The sequence below is a fragment of the Protopterus annectens genome, chromosome 12.part0 (assembly GCF_019279795.1).
Source record: "Protopterus annectens isolate FY-2018-M chromosome 12.part0, PAN1.0, whole genome shotgun sequence".
NCBI classification, from domain to species: Eukaryota; Metazoa; Chordata; order Ceratodontiformes; family Protopteridae; genus Protopterus; species Protopterus annectens.
In genome coordinates this window covers 1,537,147,058-1,537,170,440 of record NC_056746.1, presented here as the reverse complement: position 1 = coordinate 1,537,170,440, position 23,383 = coordinate 1,537,147,058, and the positions used below count along the sequence as shown (strand labels likewise).

At 37.3% G+C, this 23,383-nt stretch overlaps 1 protein-coding gene across 3 annotated transcripts in view; it reads left to right on the top strand.

The window, feature by feature from the left end:
• The window catches only part of LOC122817284 (medium-chain acyl-CoA ligase ACSF2, mitochondrial-like), a 1,357,975-nt gene that overhangs the window by 240,038 nt on the left and 1,094,554 nt on the right, over nt 1-23,383 (top strand). The window contains exon 1 of one of the 3 annotated variants that reach the window (XM_044090509.1): nt 7,901-8,051. The exons of the other annotated variants lie outside the window; for them this stretch is intronic. The gene's annotated coding sequence lies outside the window, so the exon portion shown is untranslated. Of the gene's footprint in view, nt 1-7,900; nt 8,052-23,383 lie in introns of those variants that run through there. 3 annotated transcript variants of the gene reach the window in all.

Sequence of the window (23,383 nt, the reverse complement as noted above, 5' to 3'; positions counted from 1 at the left end):
TTAAGGGTAGCTAGTTTGGATAGAAGCAATCTATGGGAAACAGTGTCAAAGGCTTTGGAGAGGTCCAGAAACAAACATGAGATTAGCTTGTTGTTGTCACGATTGGGTGGAAACCATGCTGTGTAGTGGTAAGCAGATTTGCTAGGAGGAGGTGATTGAGAAGCTGTTTATGGATGTAGTTTTTGAGAATTTTTGACAGGATATAGAATGGCAATGGGCCTGAAATTTGAGTGGTCAGTTGAGTTGCCACCTTTATGCAAGGGTATGACATAGAATTTCTTCCAGATTTCAGGAACAGTGTTTTCTTTGATTGACCTATTGATTAAGATGGAGATTGGGTAGGCTAGAGAACTGGTGGAATGTTTTAGGAATTCAGGAGGTAGGTCATCAGCTGATGGAGAGCATGTTTTAAGTTTGCTAAGGAGTGACTTAATATAAGTTGTGGGGATGGGTTTAAGAGTGAAGGGGGTTGCGTGGGTGGATGAAAGAGGACTGCAGTAGGTGATGGTGTCATTTTGGTTTGATTGTGACTAGAGTCAATGAAGAAGGAATTAAGAAAGGTAGCAATATCAATGGGAGAGCTGTTAAGGCGTGGGTTAGGTTATGAGGGGCTACCAGGATGTAGCAGTTTATTTATTGATTGCCAGAATTTTTGGGGGTTGGAGTGATGATTATGTAGAGGTTTTTGGAAATAGTTTTTCTTGTTAAGGGTGCCTTTTTTTAGTTACGTTATGAAGCTCTCTGCAGGACTGAAGATCAATGGAAGTATTAGATTTTTTCCATGCACTCTGTCTCTTATGCAAAGGTGAATGAGTGGCTTGCATTAGCCAGGGGGGACATATTGGGTTTTGATTCCTATTTTCCTGATGGGGGCCAGGGAGTTAAGTGTGTCTATAAAGATGTTGTTAAATGCCAGGACAACTTCCTCCAAGGGGAGATCATAGAGGAAGGACCGGTTAATTCTAAAGAGTGAGTGGTTGAAAGCATCTGGATTAAAGTTTGAGAGCTTATGGGAGAATTTGTATTGCTGGGATTTGTGTAGTAGGGGTGAGTGCCAAAGTATGAAGGTGGGATGGTGATCACTTAGGGTATCAGGTAGGGTGGAGGGGTTATGGTAGGAGTTAGAGTTGGAGGTAAGGACCCAATCTAATGTGGAGCCAGAGTTGGTGTGTTTATTTAGACGAGTGGGGGCAGTGATTAGCTGGGAGATGGCAAAGAGATTAATGGAGGTGTTAGGGGAATCAGTATCAAGGGCATTCCAATTGATGTTAACATCACCCAAGATAACAGTTTCATATGAGACAGTCTGAAAGATCCAGGAAAGAAAGAGCTCTAAGATAGGAATTGTTTCCTGGGAGGATATAGATGGAGGCAATTGCTAGTTTCATGTGATTATTCAGTTTACAGTTGACAATCAGAACTTCAGCTGGGTGGAAGATTGGGAGAGTGAGTAATAGAGGGTGGAGGGAGAGCTGATCGAAGTATAGAATTGCAACCCTGCCACCTTTTTTCTTAAGACTATCTTGCTGCAAGATGTTATAGCCTAGGGGGAAGAAATTCTGAGTCAGATATGTGAGGCTTAAGCCAGGTTTCAGAGAAGGTGAGAATGTCAGGGGTGTGTAGGGAGATCCAGGCATGGAATGGGGAGATTTTATTCATGATACTCTGAATGTTCAAAACTAGAATAGATAGGTTTTCGATGGAAGAGGATGGGAGGGTCTGTGAGGTAGTGCTGGGAGTGGAGTTTGGGGGTGTGAGAGATGAGCACAGAGAAAGGAGCTGTAGTTAGGTCCCAAGATGGGATGTATACCACCTGATAGTAGTAGATTTAAAATTAGTATTTTGAGAGAATTAAAATGGTTATATTGAAGGTAGGTTTTTGGTTTAGTTTTAAGAGAGAGAGTGCGTAGTTGTAATATCTTGATTCTTATACAAGGTAGTGTCAGAATGAAGAAAAAGTGATGGTGTTATAGGGGAAAAGTAGGTGGCAGAAAGTTTGGTTTGGGGGTACGTTATAGTAGCTGTAGGGTGTCTGTGTGTGAGGGTGCATTGATATGAGGTAGCAAGAGAGATAAGGATTAGAATGGGTGAGAGAAGGAAAATAACTAGGAAGCTGTTAGACTATTTAAGATTTGGGAGAAAATATTTTGGCAGTCTATTTAGAAATAAAGTAGGTAGCTGAAATATTACCTGTATTTTAACATGTGGGGGAGAGGGACTGTGTAAAGGTCTTTAATATGATAGGCTGATTAAAGTACAGATGATGTGAAGTTTGATTGGAGAGCTGGGAGGAAGTTGGGTGGGGAAAGGGGGTGAAGTCATTAGGGATAAAGTATAAGTGTAGTGTATGCAGGCGTGTGTGGGATTTGTGTTAGGATAGGGGAGCAGAGTAAGCCTGAGCATAGTAAGGGCAAATGGAGCAAGTTGATCCAGGTCTCAACAGACTGGAAGCTGAAAAAATAAAACAGCTAGTGAAACCATAGGTATCTTTGCAGGGAAAAGTGACGGGTTTACAGTGTCAAAGAATGCACTCAAATATATCGACAGTGGAATGGGGGAGTTCAAGTTATGGAGAAGAAAAATAAACTGCAAAATCTGTAACAAAAAATGGTGTCAGCTAGGATAGAATTTGAATAAAGCATCATTGGAGAAGGCATCAGAACAGATTTAAGGGGGACAGGGAAGATGACACAGGTAAACAGACCGATGGTGAAAAGATACCTTCAGACTAGAGGCAAAGAAGTTCTGATTGTGGTGGGTCTGAATGTCACCTTTGTGCCCTGCCCTACGGGAGGAGCATTTGGGTGATGATTGGTGTGCATTCGGGTGACGGTGGTCTTTGGTTCCCTGGTCGGACATCAGGCTTCCACGGTACAGAGTCCTGTATGTTGAGAATACTGCAGCAGTGAATATAAGGACATTAATGATCATCCTGAAGGAAATAGAATTGAAAATGCCGCTGTTGTTAGTTGAGCTTGAGGCAGAGAAAGCATTCCATGGAAAAAACTGGGATTTTCATGAGAACGGCAACTGAAGCATTTGCATTTCTGCTACAATAATAAGGTTACTTAGAAGGAAATATGAAAGACTGGAGGCAAAAATCAAAGTGGGAAGGTTTGTTTCTGATAAGATGTATCAGAACAGAGGAACCAGACAGGGCACCCTTTTTTCCCTTTATTTGCATTATATTTAGAGTCATTGAGAAATAAAATAATGGACTCAGAAATTCAGTCATAGAATTGGTATGGTAGTCAAGATAAGTTGGCTTTATTTCAGGCAATATCATTTTGTACCTGATGAAATTAGAAAAGAACACCTCAGTGTTGCAAAATATTTTGACACTGTCTAAATATTTTTTTACGATATAAAATTATGAAGAAAAAGTTGAGATCCCTCATCAAAACCTTTAAAGCCAGCTGTGAAGGCAGAATTGCAGCAGACACTAAAAACAACCACAAAGCCTTCTATAGCTTTATCAAGAATATCCATGGCAATACCCAGGTTTGCTCTGAGTTACTGCACAATGGTACCTCCTATACTGAGCCAACTGATATTGCCAATATACTGGCCAACAGATTCAATACTAACTTTACCCCTCTCTCCCCCCAAAGGACCAATCACAATATTAGAGGAATGGCAGGCACCCAGCATTACTGCAGCACAGGTTAAAGCTGCATTGTCCAAGGCCAAGAATACAGTTTCCAGGGGACCCGACAATATCCCTGGATGTGTTCTACATGAACTACAAAGTGAACTGGCACCACATCTGTGTGCCCTATTCAATCACAGCCTCACCTCAGGCTTTGTCCCTACTGAATGGCACACTGCTACAGTCATCCCTCTCCATAAAGAGGGAGCGACTACAGACCCTTGGAATTATCGCCCCATTAGCCTGACAAGTCTGATATGTAAGGCTACAGAGAGCATCATCATGGACCTAATTAACAAGGATGTAGGGAATTTCCAAACTCTAGATCCTCAGTTTGGTTTTGTAAAAGGTAGATCATGCCTACTCAACCTGGCTGACTTCTTTAAGTCAGTCCAGAGCTGTGGACGAGGGCAGGGCAGTTCATACAGCCTACCTCAATCTGGCCAAGGCCTTTGACACCATTCCCCACTCAGGAATTATTGATAAACTCACCAAACTAAGCATCAACCCCTATATCAATAGGTGGGTTACAAACTGGCTCACAGATAGAACCCACAGTGTGAAAGTAGCGGACTCCAAGTCAGACTGCTGACCAGTCATGAGTGGAATCCCACAGGTATTGGTCCTGGGTCCTCTCCTCTTTGGCATCTACTTCTCAGAAGTCCAGGCCAACACAGAGGGACTCTAGCTAACCAAATTTGCAAACTACTGCAAGCTGGGAGCTATTATTAACTCCCCAAGTGATGTAGACATCCTACAGAAAGGCCTCAATGAGACCAATGACTGGTGTCAAAACCATGGCCTTAAGCTTAATGCCAAAAAATACATCATCATTCCCTTTGGGAAAAACTCAGTTCCCACTAATTACCACATCGATGGGAGCCCACTAAACACTGAAGGCATTATAAGAGATCTGGGGGCACAGGCTGACAGCAACCTCTCCTTCGACCACCACATTGCCACTGTGGTCAGAAAGTCCTTCTATGTGGTACATCTCATTACCAAGGGTTTTGCATCCAGGAAGAAGGAGGTCATCATATCTCTCTACTCTTCCTTCATTAAGCCAGTCATCAAGTATAATGCCACATTTGGCATGTATGTCACTAGACACATGCAACAGCTGGAAGGGCCACAAAATACCTCACAAAGAGGATCCTAGGCCTTAAACACATGTCCTACATGGACAGACTCAAAAACTCCAGCATTTCTCTGTCTCATATCATCTACTAGGAGGCGATCTCTGACTTACAAAGCCATGTCTGACCCAGCTCTGTTAGAAATGCTACATCTAAAGAAATCCCAATCCCTCCACACCACACGCTGCAGAGACCTCAACCTCATTACCACAATCAACAGCACATGATGGAGGGACAAATTCATATCCCAAAGACTGCCCATGTTCTGGAATTGACTTCCCGTACAGGTCAAGCAGAGCACCTCACTGGCCCTCTTCAAGAGAAATCTTGCTGAGTGGATGGGAAATAGAAAGTTCACCCCAGGAATTACTCCAGTGGTTCTACTTGATAGAGGCACTGGGAACTAACGTCGGGTGGCACGATGCCAGGGCACTTCTATGGGCTAGGCTTGTAAAGGCTCCAGGGCCATTAGCCTAGTACACACCTATGAACCTAGGAAAAATAAAAACTTCTCTCTCTCTCTCTCTATATATATATATATATATATATATATATATATATATATATAAAGCATATATGTATAAAACATATATATATATAAATATAAAATATATATATATATATATATATATATAAATATATATATATATATATATATATATATATATATATATATATATACATATATATATATATATATATATACATATATGTATACATTATGAATTGTAAACAGAAAGCAATAAAATATTTAGAGGCGCATAGGTAGTCTGCTATGTAGTGAAATAGTAGGCAAGTAAAATGCATTTAAGAGTAACCTAAGTCCCTCCCCATTGAACTGTCAAAGTTATTTCTAAAAACTGAATTTCTTGTGGGTAAAGAGCACATGACTTTAACATAATTATATCAAGTTATATGAACTATAGAAGAAAAGGAGGATTTGATGCTAGCATCTAATGTTTGTAATAGCTTTCCACTAAATATGAATAAAAATTCAGTTTATACTTTTAAGAACAAAATGTATAATAACTTTAGAAATAGGGTATATAATGTTAAATCACCCAGTAGTGTCACATGAACAGACAACCAATGCCTTGTATAAAACATGTATACTACTTTCCAACAAGTTTGTATTTATTTATTTATTTATTGCCTATGGTGACTGGGAAAGTCTGACTGGGCTATGCAAAACCCATTTTCAGCAGAGGCCCGGGCAGAAAAGCTCCACATGCATACATTAGCAAAAATGTTTAGATTACAAACAAGTACAATGTGACAACACTCATTGGTTTGTACATAAATTAGAGCAACAGTCTTTAAGGAGGCATCAAGTAGTTAGACAAGTATTATAAGTTGTACATTTGAGGCATAAAGATAAAGGCCAATTTAGATAGTACCAGAATTATATACTTAAAAGTTGTTGAATGATAAAGGTGAAAAAAAAAACAGGACGAGTTTGGGCTTTGTCAAGCTATACAGAGGATGAAAAGGAGTTATCATCAGAGTTGTGTGATGTTAAAGAGGGTAAAAACTACAAGAAAAAATAGTAAAGCTAGAGTTTCACTGTGTGATACCTTAAACCTCTTGTAATAGAGACCCATGGGATGTATGTGCAAATGACCCCTTAAGGACATCAAGTGTTTCAGCTATATGGCTTCTGAATGCCCATAACTTTTAACTTTTTTTGTTTTTAAATCTGTATGGACAGACTCAGGTCAACAAAGCAAACATCCTTAGCTATGGGCATGTATGTTTTGGCATTCTTATGACCTCATCAGCACAGCATAAGTGAACTGTTTGGCTATACTCTAGAAATAATGTCTTTAAACCAAGCTGATGTCTAAAAAACTGTAAGGTGTCTGCAAAGGATCCAAACTGACAACTAAACCAAAAAATGAAAAAGTTGAAAACTGTCCAAAAACTTTCCAGACAAAATGTTTAAAAATGTGATGGGGACAGGTACCTATAGTCTCCAGGACTGGCTGGCATACTCCAAGTGAGGCCTTGCAGGATGTCTGTGTAGGGATACAATTACATCACTCTCTGCATTTAATTCTTCTGTTACTTTCGCATTCATATTAAACTGCATTTGCTTGAGGAAAAGACATGCCCTTCTGCATGCTTTAAAGGACTTCCTTTCCACAATCCAGTCTGTAAATCTTTTCCATTGATCTACAACCTTCTCTTCCAAAAAAGTACTTTTGCATGTCCAAGAAGTAGTTGGGCCTATAATTAGGTGTATGTGCCCTTATCTCTCAGGCGGACCCCCTTTACATCTGCCTAACATGATACCCCTACTACATTGTCATTCAGCATACTTTGTATCATTGCATTTTACAGAATGCCAAGTCAGCCAATTCTACATTTGTTATTTGTGCCTACAAGTGCCGTGAACTGTACACATTGCACAATCATCATGTTAGAGTAGGTGCAACACATTTGTTTATTTATTGATTGACTAAGTCATTCATTCATTCATTCATGATATATTTGTCAGTGTAGTCTAACTGGGCAAAAGTTAAATTATAGTGGAGCCAAGAGAAGAAAGCCTCCACGAACCAGAAAATAAAAATAATGAATATTGCACTAAAGTAAAACTGAGAAACATATACAGTTACATAAAAAGACGTGAATATAAAATGTAGTATTTTGAACATTTACAACATTTGCTGTCACTACTGGATAGACGAATGAAGCCTGAATGTGACCCAAGCTAAATAGTGGCTTGAGTGATAAAGGAGGCAGTAAAGGTGAAGTGGGAGGAAAGGAGAGCAAAACAGCCAGTGCCTGCTCACTCAGCAGGTAGGGAGGAATGAGATTTATTTTTTTAATACATTTGTTAATTGGGTAATCCTGTATGACATAAGTGCCCCTTTTTAGGATTGACCACGAACCACTGTTAGTTAAATGACTTGCTTAGAGTCACACAGAAGGTAAATGGAGATAGAAGGAATCAAACCTTGTACCTTTGGTTACATGAAGAAGCTCAGAGCCATAATCCTTTGTTCTAACTGCCAGCCCTGTGACACTGGTTCATAAGTGATGGAAAGATACTTTATCTGATGGAGGTTAAGTTACAAACAAAAGGACACGAAGAACAAAATTGTGCTCAGTCCTGTCAAGCAAAATGAATGCACTGTAGCTGGAAAATAGGCATTTTCAGAGAATCATTTGTCTGCATAATTTTCCACTGTTTGAGGGGGACTGAATGCCATCAACAGATGGTGGTCCCCTCACTCACTCCTGTAGTAGCAGTTGCTATGCAGGTAAGTTCAGGTATGTTTATGAATGAGTATGTACATTTCTGTAATGGCATGAATGAAGTAGGATGAATGTGTGCTTGTGTGTGTGTCTGCCTGGGTGGTTACATGGGAGGAGGTTAAGTGGGTAATTGAGGGTATCGATGTGTGTGTGTGTGCGTGTGCGTGCGTGTGCGTGTGCGTGCGTGTGCGTGTGTGTGCGTGTGTGCGTGTGTGTGTGTGTGTGTGTGTGTGTGTGTGTGTGTGTGTGTGTGTGTGTGTGTGTGTTTGTGTGGATGTGTATGGGGTGGGGCACCTTTGCCAACATGATGCATGAGCTGCCAGAGAAAATACTACTGTTGTCAGGTTTAGCAGCACCATTTTCAAATAAGAGTAATTTATGAATATGCTAATCATATGATAATGAGGTATTTCTCATTGCGGCCATATTTGTCCCTGAATCGCATTTTCTCACATTCGCAATTGACTTATCTGTGGTAAGCAATTTTTGTGAGCAATGACACTCCTGGGTCTTAGATCACGTCTTAAGTTATTAGAAATGTTCAGTCAAAAGTTTTTCCATTAGCCATTTCTTTCAGTAACTCATTGCTGCAATATTTTTCTTACAGATTATAAACTGTACCCTGAAATTAACTTTTTAAATGCTTTAAAGCTGGTGCAAATTATTCTGTATAGCATAAGTAACATACTGGCATGAATATGGAATGAAACAAAGCAGGAGATAAGATAAGATAATATAGAGTGACGAGGGACTGGAGATAAAGACTTCCTGAATGATAGAACTTTATTGAATTAGCAAAAAAATGGCAATAGCCCCGAGTGGAATCAAACTGAGAACCAAACAACAAAAACACCATAAGGGCATGTGCCCAGGACTGAACAGATAAACTGATTATTGGTTCATTACTGGGCAGGAGCCCTTGTGGTGTTTTTGTTGTTTGGTCCTTTACTGGAATTAGTAAGGTTTGTCTAACCAGTCTTTTTTGCTAATTTCAGAAAACACTTTAAAGAGCAATATATTTTGTTATGGCATAAGAATCACTCTGATGAAAATCACTGGGGTCTATATTACAAGCCTGAAAGCTTAAAAGAGAGAACACTCTTTTATCGAGCTGAAAACAGTGAAACCACTAAACAGCGAAGACACAGAACAGCGATTTTCTTCCCACACTCCCCTACTTAAATATACCAACTCTGAAATCATGCCACAGTCGAGGAAATGGCAAGATCCCAAAAACGGCCCAGTGATTTTTTTTCCCCTGGAAAAAAAAAACGCTGTTCTGTGTCTTCGCTCTTTAGTGGTTTCACTGTTTACGGCTCCATAAAAGAGCATTCACTCTTTTAAGCTTTAGAGCTTATAATATAGACCCAAATCGCTGAGATCTGGCAGTGGTTTCAGCTTCAGTAGAAGTGAACTTTACAACTAAAGTTTTCTCATACCTATCACAAATTATGCAAAGGGACAGGACAAAGGTGAACTATTCATAAAGCTTTTTTTAACTGAGCAATTTTTTTGTCTGGGTGATTTTTTCCCCATGGTCAGGTTACCATCAAGCTTCTCCCACTAGGACTCTGCTCATTCATTCCCCCTACTAGAGAATTACCCAGGTATAGTAGTATAATAAAGGGTGAGGGTTGTTCAAAGGGGTCATCATACAGGCAGCCATGACAGCCACTTGTGCCCTTGATGGCATTCGGATTGTGAGGGTATTTGTATAGGTGACTCCCCTTTCTTGAGTTGGAGGAACAAGATACTCATATCACCATAGGGAGCCACAGTGCCTTCCCCCTTAAACTGCATGCTTCTGTGCACTTGCTAATGAAAGCCACCAGCAGGAGGTGTCTTGTTAAGCTGAATGCACACCCCTGGGACGCACATTGTGATGCTGTTGCTCCTCTGAAGAATTACAGTTGGATGTATCCTGTTCTGCTCCCCAAAAATGGTTGCCCCCATCCTCCCCTAGCAGCACCGTCCAGCACCAGAGCTATTAACTGAGCTCTTGTTTCCTTCACTGTAGGAGGGGCTTTTCATAGGCTCCCTATTGAAATGTCTGCACTTGAAATGCTGAGTGCCAGAAAGCTGAAAAAAAAGACAGAAAACTCAGAGAATACCAAATTTTGAAAACCGCTCTTTTCTTTATAACTTATTTTTGCACCCCCCCCCCAAACTTATATATATCAACTCTAAGATCACCATACTTCAGAGAAAATAGAATATACCAAGAAATGGCATCTCAAACATTATATACAGTACGTACATACACACACACACATACACACACACATATGTGTGTGTGTGTGTGTGTGTGTGTGTGTGTGTGTGTGTGTATATATATATATATATATATATATATATATATATATAAATAGATATAGATATATAGATAGATATACACACATACAAGTCCAATCCTTTGGCCATTCAGTTTCTGTTTTTGGGACTCAGTCTAACGACTCACAACATTTCAAATGGTTACCCTTTTTCATCTCTCTATGCCACTAAAGATGGCTTTTTTTTGTTCGCTTGTTTATATGCTTTTCTGAAAGGTATGGGGGCAGAGAAAGAACCATGGCATTTGCTCAGAATTTAGGATTGAAGAACCACAAATAAGTGCTGTAAAACAGCCCAAATAACTCAAGGAGAGATACAGCTTCTCAAATATAATGCATCATCTCATCCAGATGGCCTCTCTGGTCAGCTGTGTAAGGTTTTCCCAGAATGGTCCAAAACCATTTTACAAAAAGTCTTTCATGAGAGACTCATGGATGTTGAGTTTAACAATGTAAGACATGTTCCAGATATCTTTGAAACAGGTATTAGGCTGAATGGTACCAAAAATATTTTTTTAAACAGGGAACAATTTCCACTCTTCCATCAATCTGAAAGGATAGATCAGAGGAACTGAGAGAATGTTTCGCAAGAAATGGGAATTCTGGGTAATACATGTACCCACAATGCTTGGAACAGGAGCAAAAACAACAGGAAGGGGATGGAATCATTTCTAAGCAAGTATGTAGAGACTGATACATGTGTTGTACTTGGTACTATTTGATTTTGATAGCAAATTGCCTAATGCATGTATAGCAGCACCTATTGAAGGTGTTAACATGATGATAAGCGATCATAAAGGCTTTAAGATATACAGCTCTAGTGATTTAAAAATTAACTTGAGGCACTTTGACCTTTTTGTACCTAAAGTTAGGACCGATTTAATTGAAGTTTTCATTGATTTAAAGATGCATGCATGTAGGAAACAATTTCAAACTTTTGTTTCATTATTCCCCTATGACAACCAGTGTACCTGGAGTGGTTGTTAGCAAAATCATTTACAATCCCCCTGCATCCTACTCTACAGTTATTTGAAAAATTCCGTGACAGGGATGTTAGGAATTTATATAAACAGTGTGACAGCACGAATCATAATTTAACTAATGATGAATTTAAACTCTTTAAGGATTTAACTTCTAATAGAGAAATCAGAACAGCATTGTTCTAATGAATGCGATTGATTATTCAGCAAAGATATATAACATATTAAAATTGATAATTGTTACATTACAGCTTCAAGAAATTAAGTGAATAGATTATATTATAAAATCGATGTGTTATTACAAGATTTAGTCTATCAACATATTATAGATTATAAGTTATACAAAGTTTTAAAAGTTGACTATCCAGTGGTTCCAGTGATTGTTTGCATCCCTAAAATATACATGGGTGTAGAAAATCCCCCATATGTCCTATTATATCAGTTACTGATTCTAAAACACATCCCCTTGCTGTTTTCATGGACAGGAAGTTAAAAGACTTTTTTTCAGAAAATATCCTTCATTCCCAAAGATTCTTGGGATTTTTGGCTAACATCATACATCAGCTTTTAGATGACTATTTTATTCACTACAGTGGGTGTTATAGATCTTTTTTTGTGTGTTACACATAATATGGGCTTTAATTAGTTTAAAGATGTCTGTTATGGGTTTGACCTTCTATCCAATGAAGAAATTATTATGAGGGGTGACTTTGTGGAAATCATCCTTGTCAATAATTATATTTTTTTCAAGGGTGAATACTTAAAACAATGAAGGATGTTGCAATGGGAGTGAATCGTGCCCCTCTTTATGCTAACATTGTACTATGGCATTGGGAACAAATGTTTGTTTTAAATCAATATTTGTGCATCATATAGTAGTCTTCCTGAGGTTTTTAGATGACATATTTATTAATTGGAAGAGCAGTACATCACAGTTCAATGAATTTGTAGTTTTCTTTAAATTTACTACTGATTTTCTGAGGTTTATGTCCACTTATTCTTATGAAGCCATTAATTATTTGGATGTAACAATTGTGAAGGACTTGGTGATGCATGGGTTTTGTTTCAAACTTTATAGGAAACCTACTTATTCAAACAATTTTTTTGCAGTTTACTAGTAATCATCCAGTGTTTCACAAGACAGGCCTGATAAAGGGACAGATGGCACAGGCCTCAAGATTAATATCTAAGGATGATAATTTTTTCACGGAAATTGAAAATTTGTGTAAACTGCTTTTAGACAGGTCCACCTATTGGCAATGCTAAATGAAATTAAAAGGGAGGTGATACAAAAGAGGATTAAAAACATATTTTCTGTATTGTTAGATAATGGTTCTTTTAATCAAAGTAGGGCAAATAGTGGTAATAATAAGGATAATAAATTGATAGAGATAATTATAAGCTTACTATGGCTAGTACACATGGGGTATAAAGTAATCAAATTACAAATATACTAATAAACAGTTGGAAATACATTGAATATGATGACACTTGTAAGAATGTATGTGACCAACCAGGATTTATTTATAAAAGGCACTTGAATATAAAAGAAAAATTGGACGTATGGAGCAGGAGAGTTTGAGAAAGGTTGAATAAGGGTATAAAAAATGTGGTGCTTGTCCTCGGTTTAAGTACATATTTGGGGGACAGAGGTTAAAACTTCATACTGATAGCACTGATTTCAAAATATGTAATTGCTGTGATTTTAACACTTCTGGAGTTGTGTACCTAGCATTTTGCAATTTTTGTCATGCTTATTATGTGGGAAAGAGAGAAAGTGCGCTGAAAAAGTAGATACATGAATACTATTATGAGATTAACAGTGCTAATACCAAAATGCACTCTAGAAGCACAAGTTAAAGTGCAATGGTAACAAGTTCTATTTTTGTGTTAGAAAAAGTTCCAGCCAGTCCTAGAGGGGTGGTCCTCAGGAGCTTAGACTTGAATATAGGGAACCATTATGGCAAATTAGGCTAAATACTAGTTCATAACCTGGTATGAATTATGTTATTTGCTTAAGCAGCATGCTCAAGTTACATACTACTAAGTTATAGTTTTAATTAATCAAACATGTTTTTAATTTTCCATCGACACTGTATGAATTTAGTAATATTTTTATCATGTGATTGGATTCTACTAAGATATTTGTATAATAGGTTATTAGCTTTTTGTAACTAATTTGTTTTAAAAAAGTAATTGGTCATGGGTCACACAATCATTTTATAGTAATGTATTCAAGTGGCTGGTGTAGTATGATTGAATGTTCAGATGAAGTCCATTTGATTATTGTGGATGAAAGCACTCAACTTGTTTATTAAAAGTTAAACAGCAATACACAAGGTTAGTTTCACGTGCTTTTTATTATACAAACAGATCCTGGTTTGCGGACAAGTGCTGACCTCATTCACTTTTGATCTTTCAGGAAGCAGCATAGCAAGAAATGATCCTAACCATCACAATATCAAGACTATGTATCTTAAATAAAAAGCACTGTGTCATCATCATCCAAGATGTGTACTATAAAGCTAAGAAAAAAACAACCACAGCTAAAAGTCACAAGAATAATTTAATATAAAACTATTTAATGCTTTTAACTTAACAGTATAAAGTACTTTTTCAGAATGAGAAACTGCATACAGAACTATTAGATATACAAACACCTTTGCAAATCAAATGATGGATAACAATCAATCAAATATCTCAAATGTTGGTCTCTACTATTTCAAACTGTTTGAATAGAAGATGAATAATTTACACCTGAATTTTGTCCACTGTAATCATTAACTGTCCCTGTTTAATAAATGATTCAGCCAATCATCATTCCTATCTGTTATCCACATACTCAGTAATAAAAATATGAACTTATTAAATGAGGATAAGAAACACTTTGCTTGGCTAATGCATTATTCATATCTTTCTTCCTGATAGAATAAGAATGCTGGTATATATATATATTCTCCCAACCTATTCTTAGACTTATCAATGTAAAATGCTAGACAAGACACAAATTAACCATTTTACCACCCCTAGTGCTAAAATCAAAATGACTGTAACAATTTAAAACCTTGTTCTCATAACCTAATGTAATATATTTTACAATCTTAATATATCAACATTATTTACTAGACATGCAGTATGCCATAATTGATTCTCTGTGCCTGCTACTACATGCCTTAATGTTTTCTAGTCTATACTTAATATTAAGCCCATCTTTAAAAGCAATATGCAGTTCCTCACCAACTATTTCAACCATCCCTTCAAAGATATTAAATATACCCCAGCATTTAATCATATTATTCCTAGTATCACCATTATCCAGAGAAAAGGGTAAACACATAACTTTAGTATAATCCATCTTTCTATTAATGAATACTGCCACAGGTCTCCTTAATATGGGTTTTAACCGATCAATCCATTTGTTAACTACTTCTTCAACTACCCTAATTCCAGTGGATATTGTCTCTCAACACATTTTTTTTTCAGTTTATCACATTCCACAATAAAGACCATATCATCAAAAACCAAAAGGGACAATCTGACAAACTGCTCCTTAACAGTATCTTTCTTCATCCTATAAGGATTATTACTAGAACAATGTACATAAAACTTACAAAAGTAGACTTCCTTTATACATTGTGCTCAAAATGGGTACCTTCTTCATTATTGCTTATAGTGACAGTCAAATAATCTATTTTATTCCTAAAAAAATCATAGATAAATCTCCAAATATTCAGAAAATGTTGGTTCAGTGCCAGGGTTGCACCAGTTTCTATGTTGGGAAAACCAAGAGAATGCTTAAAAAGCAGATATGCGAGCATATGTATGATGTTAAACATGGTATAGAGACAAATGCTCTTTTTAGGCATACATGTACTTGTACACAACACATTTTTTTTTGTATTGGATCAAATTCCCAAGAGTGAAATAGGTGGATCATGGGGAAACCAGGATCAAATATAAAGAACTGATATGGCAATTAAAACTGGATGCAGAAACATCTTTGGGACTGAATAATAAAGTTTCCATTTCCTGATTTCTTAAAACACGGGCAGCTAAGTATAAATAACTTTGAATAATTGCCTTGAGAAGTGTATAGATTTATATGTTTTAATATTTATTAATTAGTAACTTATTTCTACTATTTTACTGTCATTTTAAATGGAGATGATGAATTATTTGTAGTCTGTGATTGGGAGTGAAGGGGTCACATGTTTTAGAATGAATTATTTAAACTCGCTGGGTTGTGGTATAAAATTAGTTCTGATGAAGTCTTGTATGTGATAAGTAAAACTATATTTTTTATTTTAATAAATTATGTGGATACTGTGCTTCAATCTGCACTAGTGTTATTCGCAGTTTTTCTTTTTTTGTGGCATTCTTAGTTGGTGGTTTGACTGCAACCACATTATTGTGGAGATCTCAGTCGACTCAGAGATGATTCTTCAGCAGCTTTCCCAGATTGGATAAGGAATGAGTTTCATATGGTGGTCATTCTGGTACATTGAATTTAATGTCATGTTTGTGCTTTGTCATCTACTGATTGGACCAAAGACAAACTGTGCTTGCTCTGTATGTATGTTACCTGGATGTAATTTATCTAGTAATTTTCAAGAGTGTGTGGGCCTGTCTAAAAACCAGAGTGTTTCAAATTATCTAAATGGAGCATTAATTATTCAGAAGTCCATAAGATCACCTACAGTGTTCACTCCTTAAAGCCATTAAGGAACTCTGAATTCTTTATATTAGGGTCATGGATCAAATCCCTAAATCAAGAATTAAGATTCTTCTTAAACACATTAAATTGTTAGAAGCTTGGCTAGGTTTCCAGTTTATTTCATTAAACTAGAATTATTTGATTTAAATATGAATATCTATGTTTTGTTTTGTAGGAGCATGTGGGAAACTTTTAAGTTGTTTTATCTGTGGTTTACAGTATTTTTATAAGGTTCTATAATTAGGGTTGGGAGGGTGGCCTAATGGTTGCCTTACAAACACAAGGTGCAGGGTTTGAGTCTCACAAGGGGTAAATGGCTAGGCTTAAAAAATGGCTTGCAAGGGCAGTTAGCTTAGTACCAACCTATGAACCTATAACTGCCTGTATTGATGCATCATAAAATGTTCTGTAGGCTAATATCAATTTGCATGGATGTCACAATACTGTGAAGTGTGCACCTTAATATATTTATGTATTTATTCATTCCAGTCTCTAAGATATCACCTTTAGATAACCATAGTCAGAGATAAAGCCTTAACTACACCCCAGACAACCCTTTTACAACTAGCAGCACGGGTGTTTGGAAGGACCCTGCAGGATATGTAGGCAGTGAGTGGATAACACCAGCTCACCCATCGTGTGTGTGTGTGTGTGTGTGTGTGTGTGTGTGTGTGTGTGTGTGTGTGTGTGTGTGTGTGTGTGTGTGTGTGTGTATGAGGGAGGTTTTTGGAACCAGCTTGGCTCTCTGTAGTAGCGATCACCACAGCATGAAGATCCTAGCAACCTCAATGCTACAAGAGGTCTGCCACTTAGCCAGCAGAGTGAGCATGTTTTAAAGCATGCATGCACCTCCTGAAGCAGCTATAATAGAGCTCATAGGCTGCAAAGGGGGGTAGGGGATAGGACATTCCACAGGATCTGCATACAGGCCTGTTCCCCAACATCCATAAATGGTCGAGATGGCTCTTGCTTTTATGGAGGAGCATTTGGGTCATTTGAGTGTATGAAGGGGAACCATTGGGTTGATCCTGGTAACCAAGAAAAAAGAAAAGGTTAAAGGGAGGGTAGTTTACAGACAAATTGATTTTTTTCATTATAAATCATGGCCTCCATGAGTTATATCAGTCTGGTTTCAGGAACTTTGACAGCGATGAGTCTTCCCTTTGTAGGGTAGTCAGTAACCTTTAATACGATCAATGTTGTTATTGTTATTCACTTTTCATCCTTCTTTATCTCTCATTGGCATTTAACAACAGAAATCAATGGAACATTGAATCCTAGATGAATGCTTGCATTTCCACTATTGTCCTTCTTTCCCATCCTCACTTAGTTCACCTTTTACTCATCAGGGCTGTATCCAGAAGAAACACCTATTTATTTTATCTCTGATGTGTAGGATTGTGCAGGATTGTATCCTGTGCCTGTTATTCATCACGTGACTACTACATTTAGAGTGGTCATTCAAAACAGAAGACAGAGGTATTACTACTTTGTGGATGTTACACAGTTATACCACTCCTTTTCTCAGTCACAAATATCATCTCTCAGTTCTTCCAACATAAGTCTGTATACCATTTTTGAGTGGATAAGAATGAGGATGCTGACTCCTGCCTTATCTACAGACAATGACCAAATATGTGTTATGCACCTCTCTTGTAGCATCTATATCAATAAATACTTTACAGTCTTACTAACCTTTCATCATACTCTCTATCTATAATTTTTCAACACTTGCCTTCTTCCCTTATCTCCCCGTTCTTTGCTGGGACTTGTATCATCTTTGTTTTATTATTTCAAGTAATCTCTGTGGTATCCCCGAAGTCTCAAACAACCTACTAAACAAGTATATTGGGTCCAAAAACAAAACAGTGCAAGAAACTTCACTGTGTGGAAGATTTTCAGTCCATTTATCTTTAGTTAATCACTGTATATTAATCAGATCAGATAGTAGCAGTAGTAGTAGCGAACATAAACTCATCTTAAGTCAAAAAAGTAATAAAAAATATATAATTTGAAATATTGTACAGAATTACTAAATATTCGAAATCCAAGCAAGGCAGGCAGTCTGATTCCAGTCGAAAATCCTTTATTAAGTACACAGACAAGCAATCCTAGTAAAACAAAAATAGGTTAATAGTTTCCTCACAAACTTTCTAAATATACATATACTTTTTATCAGGCAAGGGAGTGGTTTATTGTGCTATAAAACAAAGTGTTATTGGTACACATGTTAAATTCACATCCCTTCCCCCATCAGTGTAATATTCGAGCTGGTCCTGCCCTACTTAATAGTTGTCATAATAATATAACCCTCATGTACTTTAAATAAAATTTATAATGATGTGGTACCTCTTATTTAACCAGATTATTAAATAGATTATTAAATCTGAGATTTTATCCAAGACAATATACTACATGGCTGGAATTATATCAACCAAAGTCCATTTGGTAATCAAAAATATATATAAATATATACATATACACTTTGCATGTAAAAAAAATCAGTTGTAAAAATCATATTTTATTTTTATAACCTATTGTTAACAAATTGTTAACAAAGATCGCTTTTGTGCCTTCCCTTAGAAAGAAGGGAAAGATCGCTTTCCCTTGCCTGATAAAAAGGGTATATATAAATTTAGAAAGCTTGTGAGGAAACTATTAATCTATTTTTGTTTTACTTGGATTGCTTGTCTGTGTACTTAATAAAGGATTTTCCACTGGAAGCAGACTGCCTGCCTTGCTTGGATTACTTTCAAATACTTGGTAAATCCATACAATAATTCAAATTATATATTTTTATTATTTTTTGACTTAAGACGAGTTTAAGTTTGCTACTTCTATCAGCTACAAAATGTTAAGCAGAGTGTGATGTACAAGATGGAATTATTTTTATAAATTTTCTTTAGAAATGTTCAAGAGAAATCAGATTGCCATTGATGTATAACAATCTGTGGAGTTATATTTTATAAATAGACTGATGCAGGAAGTTAAAGTTCAGGAGAGTATCTGTTTGCAAATCAGTCCAACAATCTTCAGTGTTTTGTTTTCAGCTGTATCAGCATTGTTTTTAATTCTCAGATTTCTGTTTATTAATATACTGTATAGGGTCTGTGCATTCTGTCTTATTTTATTTGTTCTGTTCCCTCGTGGCTGGTCATGAAAGCAAAGTGACATAAGAGCATTAGTCAAGACAGTGTGGTTAGAAAGGGGAACTAGACAGTGGCATGTTCAGACTATCTAATAGATGGGAAAGCTAGTATGTAGTAAATGAACTGAAAAAAAAAAATAACATAATCTTCTTTTTAAATGTTGCAGACAACTTAGAAAACTAAATGCTATGTTTGATCAATATCATAAGATTTCCAAAAAGTGTAATTTCAACACTCGTAAATTTCCAGAAAGTACTGCATGTTTCTTCCTGTGTATAAAAGCCAGGGCATTTACTTAACTTGCTGATGGCCCTCCCTACGTTACTTAACTGAGTATTCGAGTTTGATAACCAGTGCCTGAGCTCCTTTCATGCATTAACATTTAAGTCACTAATTTGATCTTGATTTGACTGATTGATTTGACTGATTGATTGATTGATTGATTCAGAGACTGCCTTGGCCAAGCAGTGTTGCAAATGTACCAAGAAAGAAGGTCTATTGGCATAGTGTGCAAAATTATTATGCTGATGATTTTTGTAAGTAGATGACAAACCTAGCTGCTGCTTTTAGCCGCAGCTAAGTGTGTTATCTTGTTCTTCCATCTGTATCATGTGTTACCATATAGTCCCGGCATCTAGATAAGAACCCAGGACATATACCCAGTTCCCTGGCACAGTAAACAAGGCTGACTGAGAGTTTTCCAAAAATAATATTGACTTAAGTTTTGCTGTGTAATAATATATCACACTATATGTAAGATTCAAATTGAAGCCATGGTATTTTAAGAAGTTTGTAACTGCACTAGGGCAAGAACTGCACACTGTGGTATCATCCTTGCAAGTGATAATTGAAGCAGTTTTGATATAATCCGTACACTTGGCTATCCACTGTTGAGCTGAAGTACGTGTATGTGTGTGTCTGTGTGTGTGTGTGTGTGTGTGTGTGTGTGTGTGTGTGTGTGTGTGGCATAGCCGGCCTTGGGCATATGCCAACTAGGCAGCCTCCTAGGGCACCGCTCTAGCAGGGGTGCTTTTCCAGTATTTATTTGGTGTAGGAAGACCAGGATGGGGGCACCGGTTAGTGTGGTGGGGGGGGGCCGTTGAGCCCTTTTGCCTAGGGCACCACTTGACCTAAGGCCACTCCTGGACTGTGGGGGGGGGGCAATATTACACAAGTTTAGTCCTGGTCCCAATCCCTGTAATACATCTGTGATTACTTTTGCCCAGTCACAGAAAAATACATAGACTTACTTTCTAATTTCTGTCTAACAATCAATATTTAATCTACTTCAGCAGTTAAATCTTCATGTTTTTGTTTGGTAAACATTGCAAAATTAAGCATCTTTTCAATCTGAGGATGTTATAACTGTTGTTCATGTGTAGTTGCAATACCACATCGGGGGCAGTATAATCCTGATGCCTGTAGGATGTACTGAACTGTGTAGTGAGATTTATGCACCTAAGACTGCATAAAATATGTCCAGTCTGTACAAGAGGTGTGTTACTTCCTTCGCATGCATTTTGATTACTCTGCTTGGCTGCTAAGGACCTGCTAGTAGTCCCCTGGATGGGAATGGAATTGTCTGGCATGGTTTCTTTTTCACATCGGGTACCATTCCAGTGGAACTCACTACCTTACCATATTCTAGAATGTAAAAATATAAGCAGCATTATACAATGACCTCCCATTAATATTCCTAAATGTGCACACTGATTGGTCAGCATGCACGTTGTAAATCAGACTTATACTAATGGAAAAAGGTCCGGTCGCCCGGACTTTTTCCATTAGTATAAGTATTTTTTTACAGCAGCGGTAAACGCAAGATCTCCGTTGCTTTTTAGACACTGTCTCGCTATGTTAAAGGAGTTTAACATAGTGAGACAGCTTTAAAAAAAAGTAACGGAGATCTTCCTTTCTCTGTTGCTTTTTTTAAAGCTGTCTTGCTATGTTAAATGGGTTTAACATAGTGAGACAGCTTTATGAAAAGCAACGGAGATTCTCCGTAAGCATACGCATGCGCAGTACATCAGAACTGCCGCAGAATACCAGACAGCTGCGGAAGGGCAGCAAGTAGGCATTATACAATGCCATTATTTAAGAAAAGTAACTATTTTTTTTTCCTAAATAATGTAATTGTATAATAGCAATAACCCACTTCTGGGTGTGGTTAATGCTGGATTTACCCACGGTTGTCTTTGTTTGGCCACTCGGGCTTCGTCCTCGTGACCAAACCACACCAACTGTGGGTAAATCCAGCATTACCCACACCCAGGCATGGGTTATTGCTATATTAAAAGACGTCTGGCCTACCTATCTATCTACCTTTTGTACAAGGCTTGCATTTCCTTTGAAAGACTTAAATTGATACCATATTACTGTTTCATCGTATTCTTTTGTTACTTATATGGAAATTTTATTTTATTATCTGTTTTATGTTACTGCTTTTAACTAGTGACATGCTTGGGATTAAGGACATATATAACAATTAAGAGTATATGACTAACCTCCTCAGAATTAAATATTTCAGATTTGTGTTTAAAGCTGGTTTAATTTTTTTATCTGTATGTCCATAAAAAGGTAATATAATGTGGGTGATTATATTGAGAAATGCAAGTGTTATTATTATTATTTTTGTGGGGGGGGTTATGATCAGAACAAGCAATCAGGCTGGGTTGCAGTTGGAAATAATGGCCACCATACTATTAAAATAAGAAAAATACCAGTCCAATGTGAGCCAAAAACCTGGAGCACAGTTACATAAAGTAGAATAGTCCTAACAGAGGTGAGGAATCCAAGGTATAAACAGCCAAGTCAATCAGCAACAGGAATAAATCCAAATAGGCATTATAAAATCCAAACTTCTTCAATAACAAGAAAATGTGAGCACTTTCGCAGTGAAACACTGCTTCTTCAGACAACATACATCAAGCCAAACTGAATATTTAAATGCAAGACAATTACATTATCAACCTATCAGAAAACAGCCATAATTAACACTCTAAAAAACAATTTAAAAACAGTTAAAACGTTAAAGGGTACAAGTCTTTACATATGCTTTATATAATACTATCTCAATTTCTTAGCTTTAAGCACAGGTTTCAGGGGCACACTGTCATTAAGCCCCAGGCCTCTGTGCAAGGCCAACCATAGAATCCATTGCAACTCTACATTTTCTGATTTATTAACAACATCACCCATTCTCTTGTTGGTTTCAATTATCTGTAGAACCTGAAACAAGAAAGTGGGTCTGTTACCCTCCTGAATAGTGTGCTTTGCTAATGCACTGTAATCTAACCCTTTCTTAATGCAATACAAGTGATCACGAATGCGCTCCTTTAACCTACGATTGGTTTTACCAACATAAAATCTAAAACATACTGTACAATGTGCTACATACACCAAATTTTGAGTATTGCAGTCTGCTACAACCTTAAGCTGCCAAAGCTTACCAGTTCCAGGGTGCTTGAAGAACCTGAATTTGTCTATGTTGTTACAATAATTGCAGCATCCACATTTATGTGTGCCCCCCATTGTACAGCTAGCTGTTGTTCTCTTATGGCAGCACAGGTGCTGCTTTAAATTCATTTTATTCTTAAACAAGAACTTAGGTTTAGACCCAGTCACTGCTGAAACTCTTTCATCAGTCTTCAATATGGGCCATTTCCTAATCAAAACCTCTTTTATATGACCCACCTCTTGTATATATGTCAAAACAACTGGAACCACAGAAGTACCGGTACTGATTTTACTCATATAATAATAATAAAAGGGTTTGGCATGTCCATAATGCTCATTTAATACTTTATTGTAGGCTCTACAAATCTCATGCTCTTTATAACTTCTGAACTCAAAGGCTGCCTTAAGCTGTTCCATCTCATATATAACATTGCTATCTTCACAAGTTAAGCGAGATGTGCGCATGGCCTGACCTCTCAAAATATTGGGGAACACATGCTGGGGATGCATTAAATGAGCATTATGGCCGTGCCAAACCCTATTATTATTATTATATGAGTAAAATCAGTACCGGTACTTCTGTGGTTCCAGTTGTTTTGACATATACACAAGATGTGGGTCATATAAAAGAGATTTTGGTTAGGAACTGGCCCATATTGAAGACTGATGAAAGAGTTTCAGCAGTGACTGGGTCTAAACCTAGGTTCT